At 44.0% G+C, this 15,311-nt stretch overlaps 1 protein-coding gene across 11 annotated transcripts in view; it reads left to right on the top strand.

Annotated features, from left to right (window-relative positions):
- Positions 1–15,311, top strand: part of IMMP2L (inner mitochondrial membrane peptidase subunit 2) — a 690,748-nt gene that overhangs the window by 16,557 nt on the left and 658,880 nt on the right. For 10 of the 11 annotated variants that reach the window (XM_023537465.1, XM_023537460.1, XM_023537462.1 and 7 more), the window contains one exon: positions 13,859–13,973. The exons of the other annotated variant lie outside the window; for it this stretch is intronic. The gene's annotated coding sequence lies outside the window, so the exon portion shown is untranslated. The remainder of the gene's footprint in view (positions 1–13,858; positions 13,974–15,311) is intronic. 11 annotated transcript variants of the gene reach the window in all.

Here is a 15,311-nt window from a genome sequence, read left to right as displayed (position 1 = left end):
CATGGCCGTTTTCTTCTTGATTTTTCCCTAATATTGTGAAATAACGTGCCTTTGCTCTGAGGTCATGCGTGCGTGTGTGTGCGTGTGTGTATACGTGTGCGTGTGCGTGTGTGCGTTTGTGTGCGTGTGCGTGTGCGTGTGCGCGTGTTCCCGAATTCGGTGAAGGCACCGTCGTTTCTGGCGTCGGATCCCGTTGTGTCTCCGTCAGTAAGGGAGAGGGCTGGGGTTTTGTCTTTTTCCCACTTGAGTTCGTCTCCCTCCCGTCTCGTTTGGGGTGTTGACCACCCTCAAGGCTCCTCTGACCCTCCTGCTGTTCGCTGTTTCATCCCTCGTGTTGCCCCTTACGTTCCTCCCCCCGTAAAAAGCCAAGGCACATCCTTTTTGTGTATGTCGTCTGTCAGCCTTCCTTCCCCACACGCTTTCTCGTCTTGCTTGCTTCTCTGTGACTGTAAGCGCGGTCCGTCCGCTCTCTGCCCGAGGGCATCTTTTCCTAAGATTTCTTCCAGTCAGTGGAGCAGAATGTGTTTAGTACCCAGAAGACTAAAGACACTGTGTTCCAAAGTTTTTCCTGAAGTGAGTCAGGACGTTATACATTCACTGGGCTTACGCATTTTCTCGGTGCCAGGTGAGGTATCTCATTGGGTCGCCTCGTCCACGTTCCACTGTTCTGTCTCTGCGGTGCCGTAACTGTGCTGTTTCGTGCTTTGCATTAAAGAGATGGGAGCTGAACTCAGAGTTGATAGGGACCACAGCCTGTTTTAAAGACAGAATTTGTCCATCAGCTAGATGTTGGGTCTCTCAGTTTGTTTCCGCCATCTCTTTTTCCTCCTCATCCTCAGGGCTTAAAGGCAGCAGGCTTGCACAAAGGAGCCTGGGGGATTTCGAAGCCATTTGTCCTGCGAATTTTTTCTCTTCTGCTGGGAGAGATGCAGGGGGAAAAAAGTCTGAGAAAAAAGTATTTTCTGATCGGCTTCTATTGAAAATACTTCGTCAAAGAAATCAAAGGGAAAGATTATAGTCTCATTGATCGCTACTAGATTATGGGATAAAAAAAATTGGGAGTGGCGATTTATCTGAAGTGTGATTCTCTGTTGGGGAAAGTTCGCCATCTTCTTTGCATTGATTTGCATATCTTTTACTTTCAGATCATATTTAATATATGATTGAATCTGAAAATAGAAGACTACATTTGCCCTCATACAAAACTGACCTTTGAGATGATATCGGCTACCTAATTACTACCTTGGCTTGCAGTGTCTCGGACCGAGAGGTCTGGCTGGTTAGGAGGCACAGGGCTGGGAACAGCGCCTTGGGGTTGGTGGCAGGGGTGGGGGTGGGGGCTCTTGTCGCCCCTCTGTGGCACACTTGCTTTTGTTCTCCAGAAAACCAATATGGGTGAACTGGCGGGAGAATCAGCCACACCAGTGGGTTCTACCGAATTGCGGGAGGTGACGGGTCGGGGGACATCAGTTTGTATTTGAAAAGTAGGGCATACTAGAATGGTTACGGACGTTTCATAGATAACATAACTAAGAGTAGTAGTTTAAGATTAATTGCCGTTTTTGTCTTAAAAATGAGGTTGATTTTTAAGTAGTTCCGTCTTTTCTATTTGCTGAAAGTATCACATGTGAAGCTTATGCTTATAATACTGTAAAATGTTTTTCTAGTATTAACTAAATGACTGTAGAAAGTGTTACACTTGAAAGGCCACGCCGATTTGGTGGCATTTCCAGGTCTACACGTTGTACATGCAGTCGAGGTGGCTTAGCTCCCCTCTGCGTGTTCAAAGACCCGGCGATCCGCGTGGGAGGGGCGTTGCAGAAGGGCCCAGGGTTCTGGAACACACACGTCGCGTGGCTCCCTTTTGTTTGGCAGCGAACCTTCAGGTTCTAAGAGGCAGTGCAGAGGGCCGGGGACAGCAGGATAGTACAGGTATACGACGACGACTCTGATCACATTTTTCTGTTAATCGATCTTATAGATTTGTGCTTTTCTTCCTTTCGTGCCCCTTGCCCATTCGAAAATTTACTAGACATTCACGAGACTTGAGCGTTGAGCTCATCTGTAGCGGGTGGAGTTCATTGAGTACTCAGAACACCCTCTGAGCGTCGCATCTGCATGCCGTAGTAGCACTTACGAAATCGGGAACTCTTCCTGCTCTGTTTATTGGGACTGGTGATGGACACTGGGAGGCCGTGGAGCGCAGTGCTCGCGTGCACAGACCACGGGGTCAGACCCTCTGGACTCAGCTCTGCTACTACGAACCGTGTGAGGTTGGGAGGTTGACTCACATACTCTTATCTGTTTATGCCGTTTAAAATGGGATAAAAATAAGGTTAATGTAGGGGTTAGTTAAGGTAATTAGAATAATAATTTTATTGTAATATTGAGATAGTGGTATAATAATTTTGACCATACAAAATGAATATTCTTTACTAGACCGAACTTGATATTTTATTAGTTTCACAATACAGTTGTTTTTTACACATGTTCTTCTTTTTTTTCCCCCAGTTCATGCTATTTTCAGAGTTTATAGATTCGATAATTTGCGGAAGAGTACTTTTTTTGATTGATTTTTTGAGTGGCCCATCAGTCTCTTTAAAAAGAGACTGTTACTCATAAAATTTTATGTAACTTTAATATTTGTACTGAAGTTAACACCCCAAATGTAGCAAAATATGGCCGTGATTTTGGCCAAGGGGAAATAGCATTTTAAATATTTCCTGGAAGATCGTTATGTACATGTTACTTCTAAAGCTGCCCCCTCATCTGTGATTTTATGATGGTTCTTTTTGCTAGACGTGTATGAAAAGGTGCAGTTGCTGCCTTTCTTTTTTAATTAATTGGATAAATGAGCGAGGGAAAGGTCCTTGGGCGATATGCTTAGTCATTTTGCAGAACAAAGCTACATTAGGTTCTCAAAAGCTTCATTATTCAGAACTGATAGATATTAATTTAAGTTGCTTTGAACTTCTGTATGGCTCATATATTTTTATCTCGCTCATATATTCCCTAAAATCTATTGAAATTGTTACTGGATTTTCTTTTTAAGCCATTTACTGTAACTACCATTGTGATGTTCCCTAATATCATTTGATGTTGATGAGACAATAAAAATAAGTTTCTTACAAAATCGAAAAGATCAGGGAATTATTCTCAGGGCCACTGAGCTGTTGATTAAGTCGAAAACAACCTTTTGGTGACCAGTATGAACATAATTTAGTTTTATTTATTATTACTGCTGCTTATTTCCAAATGGGGTTCTTTTTTTTGATGCCGAAAGCAGGAATGTATTAGAAGTTTTCCCAAGCGTGTGTTTGCTCAATGCACACAGGTTCGAAGCAAAGATCAGACAAGAAATTGGAACGTGTCATTGAGTATGTTACCCTGGCAGCCGGAGTCAGGAGTGGTCTCAGAGCAGAGGTGACGAAGATGGCATGGGACATGTCGTGGAAGGCAGAGGAGTCCACTTGTGGGGGGAAGGTGCCATTCCGTGGGTTTCTGATGCGAACCATCGGGGCCGGAGGTTAGACTCAGAGTTGTGGCGAGGAACCTCAGCGGTCGTCCGCTTAGACAGATGAAACGAATTTCCCATCACTGGCGTAGTAGGACTTGAACCCAAGCTTTCCGATTCCTCGTTTCGACGGAGTGGCAGGAGGACATAGGGCACAATGCTAAACGGTGCGGGCGGGTGGGTCTTTGGGAATGGCACAGGCATGGCGGTGCCATCGGGCGCGTTGGGCGGGGAGGGCGCAGAGTGGCCTGCTCTGGCTACTCAGTTTCTCCCGTACGGTCCTGGCTGGCATCTCGCGGAATGGGGTGTCTGACACAACCATGCCATCCTCTCTCTCCGTGAACATTGCAAGCAGGTGTTAATGTAAACCACGTCTGAAGTGGAACAGGTCGTCAAGGAACAGTTATCACCTGCAGATGCGTAGCTAAATTCCAAGACCTTTAGGATACGGAGACCAGTGGGACATGGTTGTTCCCTTTAGGGACCTACAGTCTAGCTGGGGGAAGGGCCTCGGCCATGACAAGGTAACTGACAGCCCTGGTGCCCAGCGAGGCTGTGGCCGGTCCATGCCAGAGGGGTTTGGAGCTGGAAGATGCCACTGTGGGTTCGAGTGTCAGGCGTTGTAAACCCGCAGTGGCATCTTCCAGCTGGCTGCTTCCCCACTCTGCAGATCGTATGAATAATTATACAGTTTCGGCTTCACCTGACTTAAGTTCTAGAGCTAGGAGAGGGTTGCAGGTGTTGCACAGTGCCAACGCCATGGTGCGTCGTGCGTAGGACGGCCGGAGGATTCTGTTGGAGGGAACCCCGTTTCTGCTTATCCCTCCTGGGCGTGTTCGCCAGCAGATGGAACTCTCTCCACTGGGCTTCTAGATGCTGGGTGATGAGCACCCCCTGGTTTCGGTTACCCCGTTTCCTTTTTGTTTCTTCACTGGCAAGTAGCTAAAATAGCTAATTAAATGTGAGTTGGGTGAATTTTTCCATTTAAGGTGATTTTTTTTTTACTAAAAAATGATTGAAGTGAGATATTTGTTTACAGTACATAAAACATAGCGGCAGCGGGCATTTACGGTGGGCTCTTCTGCGGTTCGATTAGCTTATTTTGGTAGTCTCCGTTATGAGCCATTAACTCGAAGATTGGTATGTAAATAATGCCATTAAACATTACACGCTAAATTTAGAAACTGCTGCATTGGAATATAACTATACTTCTCAAAACCCGCGCTGTTTTCTCTCCACCTGGATATTTCTGCATTCAAATGGCATTTCTCATTTTAGCACGAATAAGGGCTATAAACCTGACTGAGATGAATTTAATCTAAACAAGAAATATGAAACATTAGGACTCGAATTATATAGTGCGAGCCTCCATACTCCACTGATTCTTTAAGGCAGTGTTTTTTTTAACCTTTTTGTTTGTTCTTCTTATTTTAATATAGTGAACTCTGATTCAAGAAAAATCCTTTTAGAAATTCTATTATTAAGGAAAAAAGCAATAACAGATAACAGCAGAGTGGCTCTGACGGAAGCAGGGAGTCGGGGCTCAGGGCTCTGCTGCCTCAGTGCCAACGCCCTTGGCCCTGTGGCCTCCTAGGGATCGGGGTGCAGGTTGAAAAACATCACTTTTAAGGAGAAACAAGCTGAACACTTCCAAAAAGTTAGCAGTTAATTAAAAAGTTCTAATGCCTAATAGTTGAACGGGTTATGAAAAAATCACTCGATTCTCCGTATGCATCTTTACTGTCTTTAGACAGAGTGCTGCACTGTGATTTATTGAAGGAAAAAGCACCCCCAAGATCAACATCTTGAAGTTCAATATGAAGTTCAATATCTATCTGTCTATCTACCTATATACATATATTATATATAGGTGTGTGTGTATATATATATGTATATATAATTTTTTAAAAAACCACTTTCATCATAAAGGTCTTCGTCTGCCAAGTGAAAGCGTCAGGTGAGAGATGGAGGTAGCCAGAGACGTGCGTGCACCTGCTCACACGTGTGCTGGGCAGCGCCTTTCCCTGTCCGAGCTTCCGCAGCATCCATTACATGCTGAATATAATGTACCACGTTTACACGGACAGGAAGATAGGCAAAACGAAAATTATTTTTAGCACTAAGTTTTTGGCAGTGATACAGGATGAGAAAATCCGGTGTCATAAATGCTCTGCTAGAGGAAGCATAGGATTCTACGGGAACTCGTAGGAGGGGCATCCAATTGCGACTGGGCGAGTCAGGGTGCACTTCCCTGTGGAGTGACCGCTAAGCAAACCTGAGGCATGAATGAGTTGGCCAAGACAAAGAAAGATGGAAGAGTGGTGAAGACCAGAAGAGGGTGAATGAGGCCCCAGAGACGAGGAGAAGCATGACGTGTTCCAGGAAGCGCACGTAGCTGGGTTTGGCTGGAGCGTGATATGCTAATGCGAGAGCAGATACGATGAGACTAGGGACGGAGCTGGACCTGACTCTACGTAGCTGTGCATGCTAAATCTAAGGAGCTCGATATCACGCTCTAGGAAATGGGGAATTACTGGCAGATTTCAAGCCGGAAGCAGTTGTGATTTGTATTTTCTCAGGAGAGGGCACTTTGGCTAACTGCCACCTGGACCTTGGGGCAGCCGTTTGGATGACAGAGTCTTTCTGTGACCAGACAATGTAGAATTCTGTGCAGTTTGTCTTTCCATAACATCCGCAGTGGCCTCTCTCTTCTGTAAAATCTGTCTTCATGTTATTTTTATGGCCTTCTTAACCTCAGCACAAGGCTAGAGTAATTCAGAAGGACCATGTTTAATGTTCAGTATCTATATAGATACACGGATATGTCTTCATTCTTGCAGTATAGAAACTGCTATGATGCCTGGCAGTAGCAGGTACTCAGTAAGTGTTTATTGACCTAAAAAGGAATAAATACTGAAGGAAGAGATGCCAACTCAATTCTCTTTTTGGTAATCGTTAGTCTGCTCCTCCCAGCACCCTTTAGACCAACCTATATTCAACATCGGCTTCTGCTGACAAACCCACAGGGGCCCAACCACTGTCTACTGGGACTGACGATAATTAAAACGTTGTACCTTTTAAATAGTTTGAATTCACAAACTTGCCATTTTCTTACTTGATCCCAAATTTATTTAACAATTGTATATACAGATATAATAATCAAAGAATAGTGGAAAGCTTTATTTACTCAGCTCAACAATTATGCTTTGGAAATTATGTGGAAGGATACTTGATGAATTGGAAAAAAAAAAAAATGTACCTGCAAGAGAGCTTCGTTTTTAACATACACCTGAGAATCATCTCCAGAGAAACTTGTCTGAAAATAATATTTTGCAGGTTACTAAACATCAGTTGATAAAATACTTTCATGGTATTACACTAAATCAAATCAGCATTACCTACCTTACCTTTTGAGTATAAATCCCCATTCTTTAATATTACCCACTTTCAGAAACTGAGCAAATCCTAAGGTATTTTTCCATGCTTTATAATCATTACTGATGTTAATTATTCAGGCGACCAAATTTCCACATATTTTGCTGGTAAGAACACCTTCAAATGGGCTCGTGTCCTTTTGATGTGCTTTCATCATTCTTCTGAGAATTTCTTCACTTGGCGGCGTAGCGAGCTGCTCCGGGCTCATGGTCCACCCTCCGTGTCCCAGCCCTGGACTGAAGCCTTTCTCCAAAGAGCCTGGGCCCTTGTGAAGAACAGCGCTAGAACCTAAGATCCAGGCTCTAGACACACTCGTCACTGCCGGGGCGTCTTTGCTCTCCGGTCTCCAGGAGGTTCTTCCTCGACTCCCCCCTTGGCATCCGCCCGTTTTCCACTGTGGCTCCCAGCAGACACTTTTACTCATCGGCTCAGTCCTACATTGTATCTAAAACAGAACTGCTTCCCCCCGCCCCCGGCTGAGGCTGTAGAATTAAACACTATTTTCAAAAGTTATGGGATTAAAAGAGGGCGGGAGGAAACTTTCGGAGGTGACGGGTAGCTCACGGCTTTGATTGTGGTGATCGTTTCATGCGTGTACACTTATCTTCAAACATCACGTGGTGCACAGGCTTTTCATATGTCAGTCATACCACAGTAAAGCGGTTTAAAAAAAAGGAAAGCCAGTGTGTGAATTGCAGTGGTGGGCAGTGTAGGCTCAGTTTGAACTGCCTGCGTCCGGAAGTCTTACACTGGCAAGGGGAATGCGCCCGGCTAGCTCATTCTGTAGAGCATGAGACTGTATTGGGAAGGAGCAAACCTTGGCCTCGCCCCCGTTAACTGGGTCAGCCCCTCCTCCACGCAGCACGGTTCATGCCGGTTCCATTCTCTGTCTTGTTTAGGTTTTAAGTGTCAAATGGGGAAGGACCATTTCTTCTTTATGTGTGGTATAAATCAAGAATATTGAGATTGTTTTGTTCTGTTTCAAATCTTTCATTAGAAGCTGTTGCCAAAGTAAAACAGTTTCATCTTTCATTTTCTTTTCTTTTTTATCTTATGGAATATTTCTCTACCTCTTTGCGTTTTACTCAGAATAGCCTAGGCATGTCTCGATTCATGCCATGTTTGCATTCCCGAAGAATCTTTTTTCCCCTCCGAATTGTGGCTAGTTATTTTAAAATCATGCGTTAATTCACGCCTCCCGCCGCCCCCCGCCCCCCGCCACAGTGTTAATATCTTTATCGTACACCAGGGTTTCTTCTGTCTTTGGATCTTTTCTGGGTTTGCCATTTTGTTACTTGTTTATGCGAAATAAATTATCCCCAAAATTCATTGGCTTATTGTCTCTCACAGTTCCCATGGGTCAGAAATGCGGGAGCAGCTCAGCCTGTGGTTTAGGGTCTCTCTTAGGGTTGGATTTAGGGTTTCAACCCAGTTGTGGTTTAGGGTCTCTCTTAGGGTTGGATTTAGGGTTTCAACCCAGGCCACAGTCCTCTGAAGGCATCGGAGAGGTGGCAGGCTGTGCCTTGCAGGCGGCTTACTCACAAGGCGGCCTAGGAGGTGCTGGCTACTGGGAGGCAGAGACGGAGGCCTCAGTTCCTTTCCATAAGGGGGGGCCTCTGCCAGGGCTGGTCCTTGTCCTGGCACGGTGCTGCCTCGCCTGGAAGTGGCGACCCAGGAGAGAGAGCGAGGAGGAAGCTGTCCTTTCTGCAGCGAGCCTCAGAAGCCACCTCGCATCACTTAGGCCACATCCCGTTGGCTCGCAGCGTGCCCCTGAGCCCAGCCCGCCCTTATCAGGATGGACATTCGGCTTCTCGTTTTGAAGGGGGGCCTGTCAGTGAACGTGTGGGAATATTTAAAATACGAATCGTTTTATTTCCCCTTCGTTCCATTCATCTAGATGACCGCTTCTACGCGAAGGTCACACCTCCTGATACAGCGATTCGTTTAAAGAGTCGCGTCAAACTGATGGAATGTCACATAATGCTGTGCTCTACTGGATTCGACAGCCATTGTCTCTTACTGGCCAAGTGTCTGAAAACGGATATGCGAAATAATAATTATCTGGGGACATTTTGAGTTGCTTTATTTCCCCAACTTCCGAGACATCTTTGGAATTATACAGTAGGGATCATTGCATTTCATTGCTGATGTCTGCTTACAGCATTAAAAAGAAATTTAAAAAAAAATATGATTTCATACTTCCACGAGTAATTGTAAATCTTTGATTGGCAGATGCTGCCTAACTTTAGGGCGTTGTACGTTGATGAAATCTCACAGGTATCTGAAACAGAATCTTTGATACAGCAGCAAGTAGGCAAGCCAGGGTTTCTGTGGGGAGCAACCTAATGGTGGCAGCTCCTCACGCTGCAGAGCTCACCGCGGGCTCTTTGGCGCCCGGACTCTCTGCACCTCAGGACTCTGTGCCCCAGACTCTCTGTGCCCCTCTCTGTACCCCGGGTCTTGGGCTCAGAGAGTGCTCTGGGCCACCCCCCTTAGTCTCTGGGAGGAGCCTCTCTGTACTCTGATCTCCTTGGCTGCCTTATTTTTTTTTAAAGAAAAAAAAAACATGTTGCCAACCTGGACTTTGTTTCCATTTCAATAAGTGTGTGTGCCAGGGGCACTGGCACCATAGCCACTCACTCCAAGGTCACTGGTTCCTGTTGCTTTCCCGTAAATCAGGCTCATCTTCTTATCCGACATGCATCTTTATCCAGGGCCGAGCCTGCGTCACTGCCGCCCGAGCTCCCGTGGACACGGTGGGCTGTGGGCAGCCTTCCAGAACGTCCCACTGTCGTTTGGACAGGGTTAATTTTTGACAGACTAATCAGAGCCCTCATGTGTTTCTCTGCTCTGAGAGCCTGTGCTGCTAACTTTTACATTTATCACTCCTTTAAGAGCAATAGTCTCTGCACTGGCCGTGTGTTTGCTGGGCGCATCGTACTTCCCAGTCGCACCTTTTTGGGACTTTGCTTTCCCATCTTTGTCCCTTGAAGGTCTGGTGGCCTCGGTTACTTTAGAAACCTTTCTACTTCCTATTCCCAACCCTGATCAAAGGAAAAACCAGGTTTTTGCTCTTGATCTCTTCATACGGTTTTGATTGGATGCCTCACACTCGCTCACAGGCTTTTGTAGTCTGTGAAAGAAAAAAGCGTAGCTGAGGCATGGTGCGCGGAGGGCAGGGTAGAGTTTTCATGGGACCCTGAAATCATGGTTTGTTTGTTTTTTTTTTTTTAAAAATAGCCTCTTTCACTTACTGTTGAGGCCCGATGAGACCCTGTAGCATTTATAAACCAGGCAGAAGTGGGGTTGAAGAAATGAGTGTTGAAGCATGTTAGACAGTCGGCCGAAAGAGGAGGTAGCCAGGCAGGTAAGGAGCAAAGCCGGCGCCTCCGGTGGCCGTGTCACGTGGTCGTTCTGGGGACATTTTCCCGTTGCTCAGGTTATTGCCTGATGCTCACTTTCTAATATTCTCCTTATGTATTTTTCATTCTTCTTATTTTTAGGTTCTCAATATCATCTTTTTATTTCCCTTGTCTCACTTCTATCTCTTAGTTTTGACTTTTGAAGGGGTTTGAGATTTTTTTTTTTTTTGCGGAGGGAGAAGGATGCTTTTTCCGTATACAGGCTCTCTTACTTTTTTTTTTAATAGCCCATTTTATACGCAGCCTAAATGCTACATAAGCTATTCAGTAAATATTCTGGTACTAAAATATATGTTCTTTTGCCAACTGAAAATATTATTGCTTCGGCTATAAATTGGTTTATGGCGGAATGGTCCAAAGTCCTCTAATTGCTTTGCTTGGGTTGTGGATAAGTACCCGGTCGTCTCATTTACACGTATATTTAAGTTACCACGTTGTTAGCGTAAGATACACATTGCCTTTAGCCTTTACTTAATGACAGCCGTTATGCTCTTCTATTAAATTGGAAAAAATATAGCGTACAGTGTTGAAATCCAAATTTTGTGGTTATTACAGTCTAAAGCTTACCAAGCTTCTCCTTGCTAACGGTTATCATTTAATAGGATTTTTCTCATTCTATAAAAAGCTATTCACTGTCCTCTTAATTTTTATGGTAAACTATTTTTGCAGAATATATGGCATTTTAATAGCTGAAATTTGAGATCGGGCCTTAGTTGTAAATATAGTCAAATGATGTCTCTATGGAGTTAGTAGATAAGGATAATTTATAGGATTAGGGTGCCGTGAACCAGCTCTTAGAGAGGCCTCGGGTAGTGTCGTGGATTTGGTTTCATATGGTTTCCAAAGATATTGGAAGTCGTGAAGATTTCCATATTGCTAAGGAATAAAACAAAGCAAAATAAAAAGTTATTAGGTCCAGGCTTTTCCCTCACTTTTCATCATGTGTGTCCCGTCTCCCGGTCATCAGTGTGTTCCTTTGTCGGAGAAATTTATCAAATGTAATTTATCTTTCTTTTATTTCCAACATATTAATGAAAACTTGTAAACATGTGGAAACATGAGAATTCGATAGTGAACATTTTTAAATGCACCACCTCCATTCTAATTCATTTTTTCCAGCTTTTCTTACGAAGTTATTTCTTGTAATTCCAGCTCTTTTTTTTTTTCCCCCTCAATGATTTATAATGATTTCCCGTGGTCAAATTCCCGTGGTCTAAGTCCTAGTTTTCTTTTATTCTGCCTTAAAAAAACAAAAAACAAAAAACAAAAAACAACTCTCAAAACACCTAAGACAGTGCTGGTGTTGGTGCTCTGTAATTCTTGTTAATTGGCTAATATGTAGAAATATGATAGCCTCTGAGCAGTGAAATCTTAAAACAAGATTAGGTTCAAAGCGGAATAAAACTGTCACTCTCTATATAATTAGGGGTCTCGTTACCTAGGAAATAGACTTTACTGGTTTTATCGTATGTAACGGACACCCTGAAGTCTGTTAACCTGCTTTGATTTGCAATTGCTTGTCCTCTCCCTTAGACAATGGCTAATGCCTCTACCTGCACAAACACTTTTTAACTGATGATCTGGCCATTGTTCTCTAATACATTACATATAACGTATACAGACGCTAGTTTTATGGGTGTTTTTTTTTTTCCTTCGTACAAATGCTTAAAAACAACACCACCACCACCGCATGTGGACGTTGAACTTCTGAGACACCTGACATTTTCTTGGGTGAAGAACTCGTGGCTCCGCAAGATGAAGTGGTTTGTCCAGAGGGACACGATTGAGTCGTGACTTGAACGGAGGTCCTTTAGTTTCGAAGCCCACCTACTTTCCACAGACTCTCCCTCTTTGCTGACGCTGCTTCTGCACAGCACCCACGTGGGTGGGGGGTGGGGCTGGGGGGAGGGGATGGGGGAGGAGGGCCCTCTTCCACCGCTGGCTGGTCCTGCATCGTGTGTATAGCTCACAGACACATAGTAGGGGACCGATAACTATGGATGGAGTGCATCAGGAATTGAGTGTCGAATTTGCTTGGGTCCCGGCCCTTAGATATCTTTGATATGCATGGTTTGATATATAGTTTGAATTTATCAATAAAATCTTGATTTGCTTATCTAATTGTGCAGTCTCATTATGTAATCGAAAGGTTACATTTTATATAAGCTACTGCTTTGTAATTTATTATTTCCCTCTTATCTTCAAATCTCCCACACAATTTTTCAATAGTTTTTATCATTAAGATGACTTGGAGAGTATTTATCCAGCTGGTTGCTGTGGATGAGTGATTTGTGACTTTATACAGGATACAGTATAAACAAGTTTAAGAGCAACTGAGGTGAATTCATGCATGATCAAATCACAAGTCACGCGGGAAGGGAGGCGTTTACAGTGCAGGTCGTTACGTGGTAGAGGTCAGCGCCTCGAAGAAGCTTTCACTTGAAGGTGCCCTATGCCAGGTGGCAAATATGATTCCAACTAAATCTGAACGCTTATTTAGAAATACTTTTAGTTTAAGCACTTCAGCCATGGACCCGATGCGCCTACTATTTAAGCAGTAATTTTCTCACACGCAATGTTTTGAACCTAAATGACTTGCGTGGTTACTGGAAGGATGGGGTTACTGATAAAAATCATTCCCTTTTTCCTAGGGGTGATTTTAGAACCACATGGTACTTGCTTAAAGGAGATTTTCTCAGAGGAAGCAGACACTAGGTGCTTATTAGGGTGGAAGTTTTAAATATTTAAGGGGTGAACAAAAGACCAGATCATCCCAGTGATTCTTTGGCAACTTACATAGAAAAGGAAATGCATTGACTCTCCCAAAGTGGGGATATCCCGGAACTTTAAACATTTTATTTATATCACTTGACCTAGAAATGGACCGTTTTGTCTTCATTTATGTGTGGTTTCTTTAGTATTTTAGTGTTAGAAGCTTTTGAATGTGTTTTATTATAAAGAGGCATAGGCGTCCCTCACGACTGAGGTAGGACGGGACTGAACTGAGACTTCTGAGCCTCTCAGAGCAGCGACTACGTGTTTGCAAAGTGGCTTTTACTTTCCCCTTGGCTTGGGGAAGAATCTGCACTCCTTCCGGTTGGCACCCTGCCACATGCTCTTGGAGAATCTCAGTTGGAAATGCTCGTCCTGACTTTGTGGTGTGGCAGATGGCTGCAGTGCCCTGGTCGCCGTGGCTTGAGGTCTTTCCCTGTGTTTAAAATGTTCTTTTACATGATTCACATGGGTTCCAGCTTCTTGCTTTCTCTTTTTACTTAGTTTTTTAATAAAAGCAGTCTTTTTTATTTTTCCACACAAAGACCGAAACCTAACAGGTGACTTCATATCTCCTCTCAGTCTAAGTGTGTTTCTTTATTTTAGCATCTGCTAACGTCCTGGAGAAACAATTGAAAAACTTGTAGAAATACAAAATGTTGGGCATAGAAAGGACCTTAGGAATGGACTCTAACACCTTTTTTTTTTTTTACAGTTGAGGAAACTGAGGCCTGGAAGTGAGTTGATCAGCCACGCAGCTGGGTGTAGACCGCCTTGGGGCCCCTGACTCTGTTATCACGCTCCTTCTTGAGAGCCACAGTGGAGTAGCGGTACGTAGGAGCGTGCTTACTAGAAATGAAGGGAGGCTCGAAATTCTGGGAATCTGAATTTAATGCAACTTAACGTTAATGCCTTTTTTTCCCCCTTGATTTACGCTGGAATCACGCACGCTACCTTCCTCCTGGAACAGCCGTGGTGTTATGAGGTTTGGGAGCTTGCCTAGTCTGTAGCCTGCAGGTGTCCCTGGCTGTGTAGTAAGGGTCCAGGCACGCAGAGCACAGGAGCGGCAATGAGAACACTTTTTATATTTTCATTCTGTCATGTGTTTGCTGCTTTTATTCTGAGAGCCATAGATGCAGAGAAGCCTGTTTTTCTACTTGAATTTGTCCTATTTTGAGTCTAAATCCTCTGGTGTGTGAACCTGTTTGACCTGATCATTGAAATATATTTTGGCTTAATATTTAAGCAAAGATTTGTGTGTTTAAAGCCAGTTTATAACTACCTAAAATAGTCGACTCGTCAGGTTGGTTGTAATGTGAATTGTCAGCATTTTTTCCCCCTGTTTGACCTAAAGTGAGTAAGTTAAAAGGTAAGGATTTTTAAGTTCAAACTGTCAAGTTTTCACAAGCGCGCAGTGCTGCATTATAGCCCGCACTGGCTACCTAAAAGATTGCAGTCACTTAAATATCCTGAGGGCTGCGTAAATGGGGAAAATCTTCCTGTTTTTTGTTCTGCTTAGAGCAGCAGAGAGACTGGACCGAGAAAGCGTGGTTTATTTATTGTGGTGGCAAAGAGATCAAGACTAGATCACCCCATAGTATCGATGTGCCGAAGGGACTTCTTTGTAGGGCTGAACAAAAGTTGAGGAATTGAAGTATGAGCATTTTTGAGAACTTTGGAATGTACCGTCACCCATCCGTTTCCAGTCCTGTCAGTTCAACTCCCAAAAGGCGCATCCTGAGTCCGCCCACGTGACTTCGTTTCTCCCACCACCATTGTAGTCCAGCGGCATAGAACAGACTCAGTTTACAGCCTGTTATATAGTAAAGATAAGTGTCGTGTTGTGAAACTTTTCAATTCTTTTTTTTTTTTTTAAACTTTCAATTCTTATTTGCTGCAATGTGAGGGTATTTGTGTAAGCATGTGTGTGCGTGTGCGTGTGTGTGTGTGCATGAATGAGTGAGTACTCAAGTCCTCGGTTGCTATTTAGAATGTATTTCTTAATGTGGGACATGGTCAGAAAAGTTTCAAGGCCATGGTCCTAGGCTGGTAACCCTGGAGACTCCTTTGCTTTGGCAGGGTCGGAGGATGAAGTGGTTCTCATTACCGCGTGACTCCTTGTGTGCGTGTCTTCAAAAGGAAAAATGCCTTCAAAATACAGTCAGAAG

Source organism: Pteropus vampyrus, unplaced genomic scaffold (assembly GCF_000151845.1).
Source record: "Pteropus vampyrus isolate Shadow unplaced genomic scaffold, Pvam_2.0 Scaffold192, whole genome shotgun sequence".
In the NCBI taxonomy this organism is placed as follows: Eukaryota; Metazoa; Chordata; class Mammalia; order Chiroptera; family Pteropodidae; genus Pteropus; species Pteropus vampyrus.
Note: the sequence above shows the minus strand (reverse complement) of the source record. Positions and strands in the feature narration are given on the sequence as shown.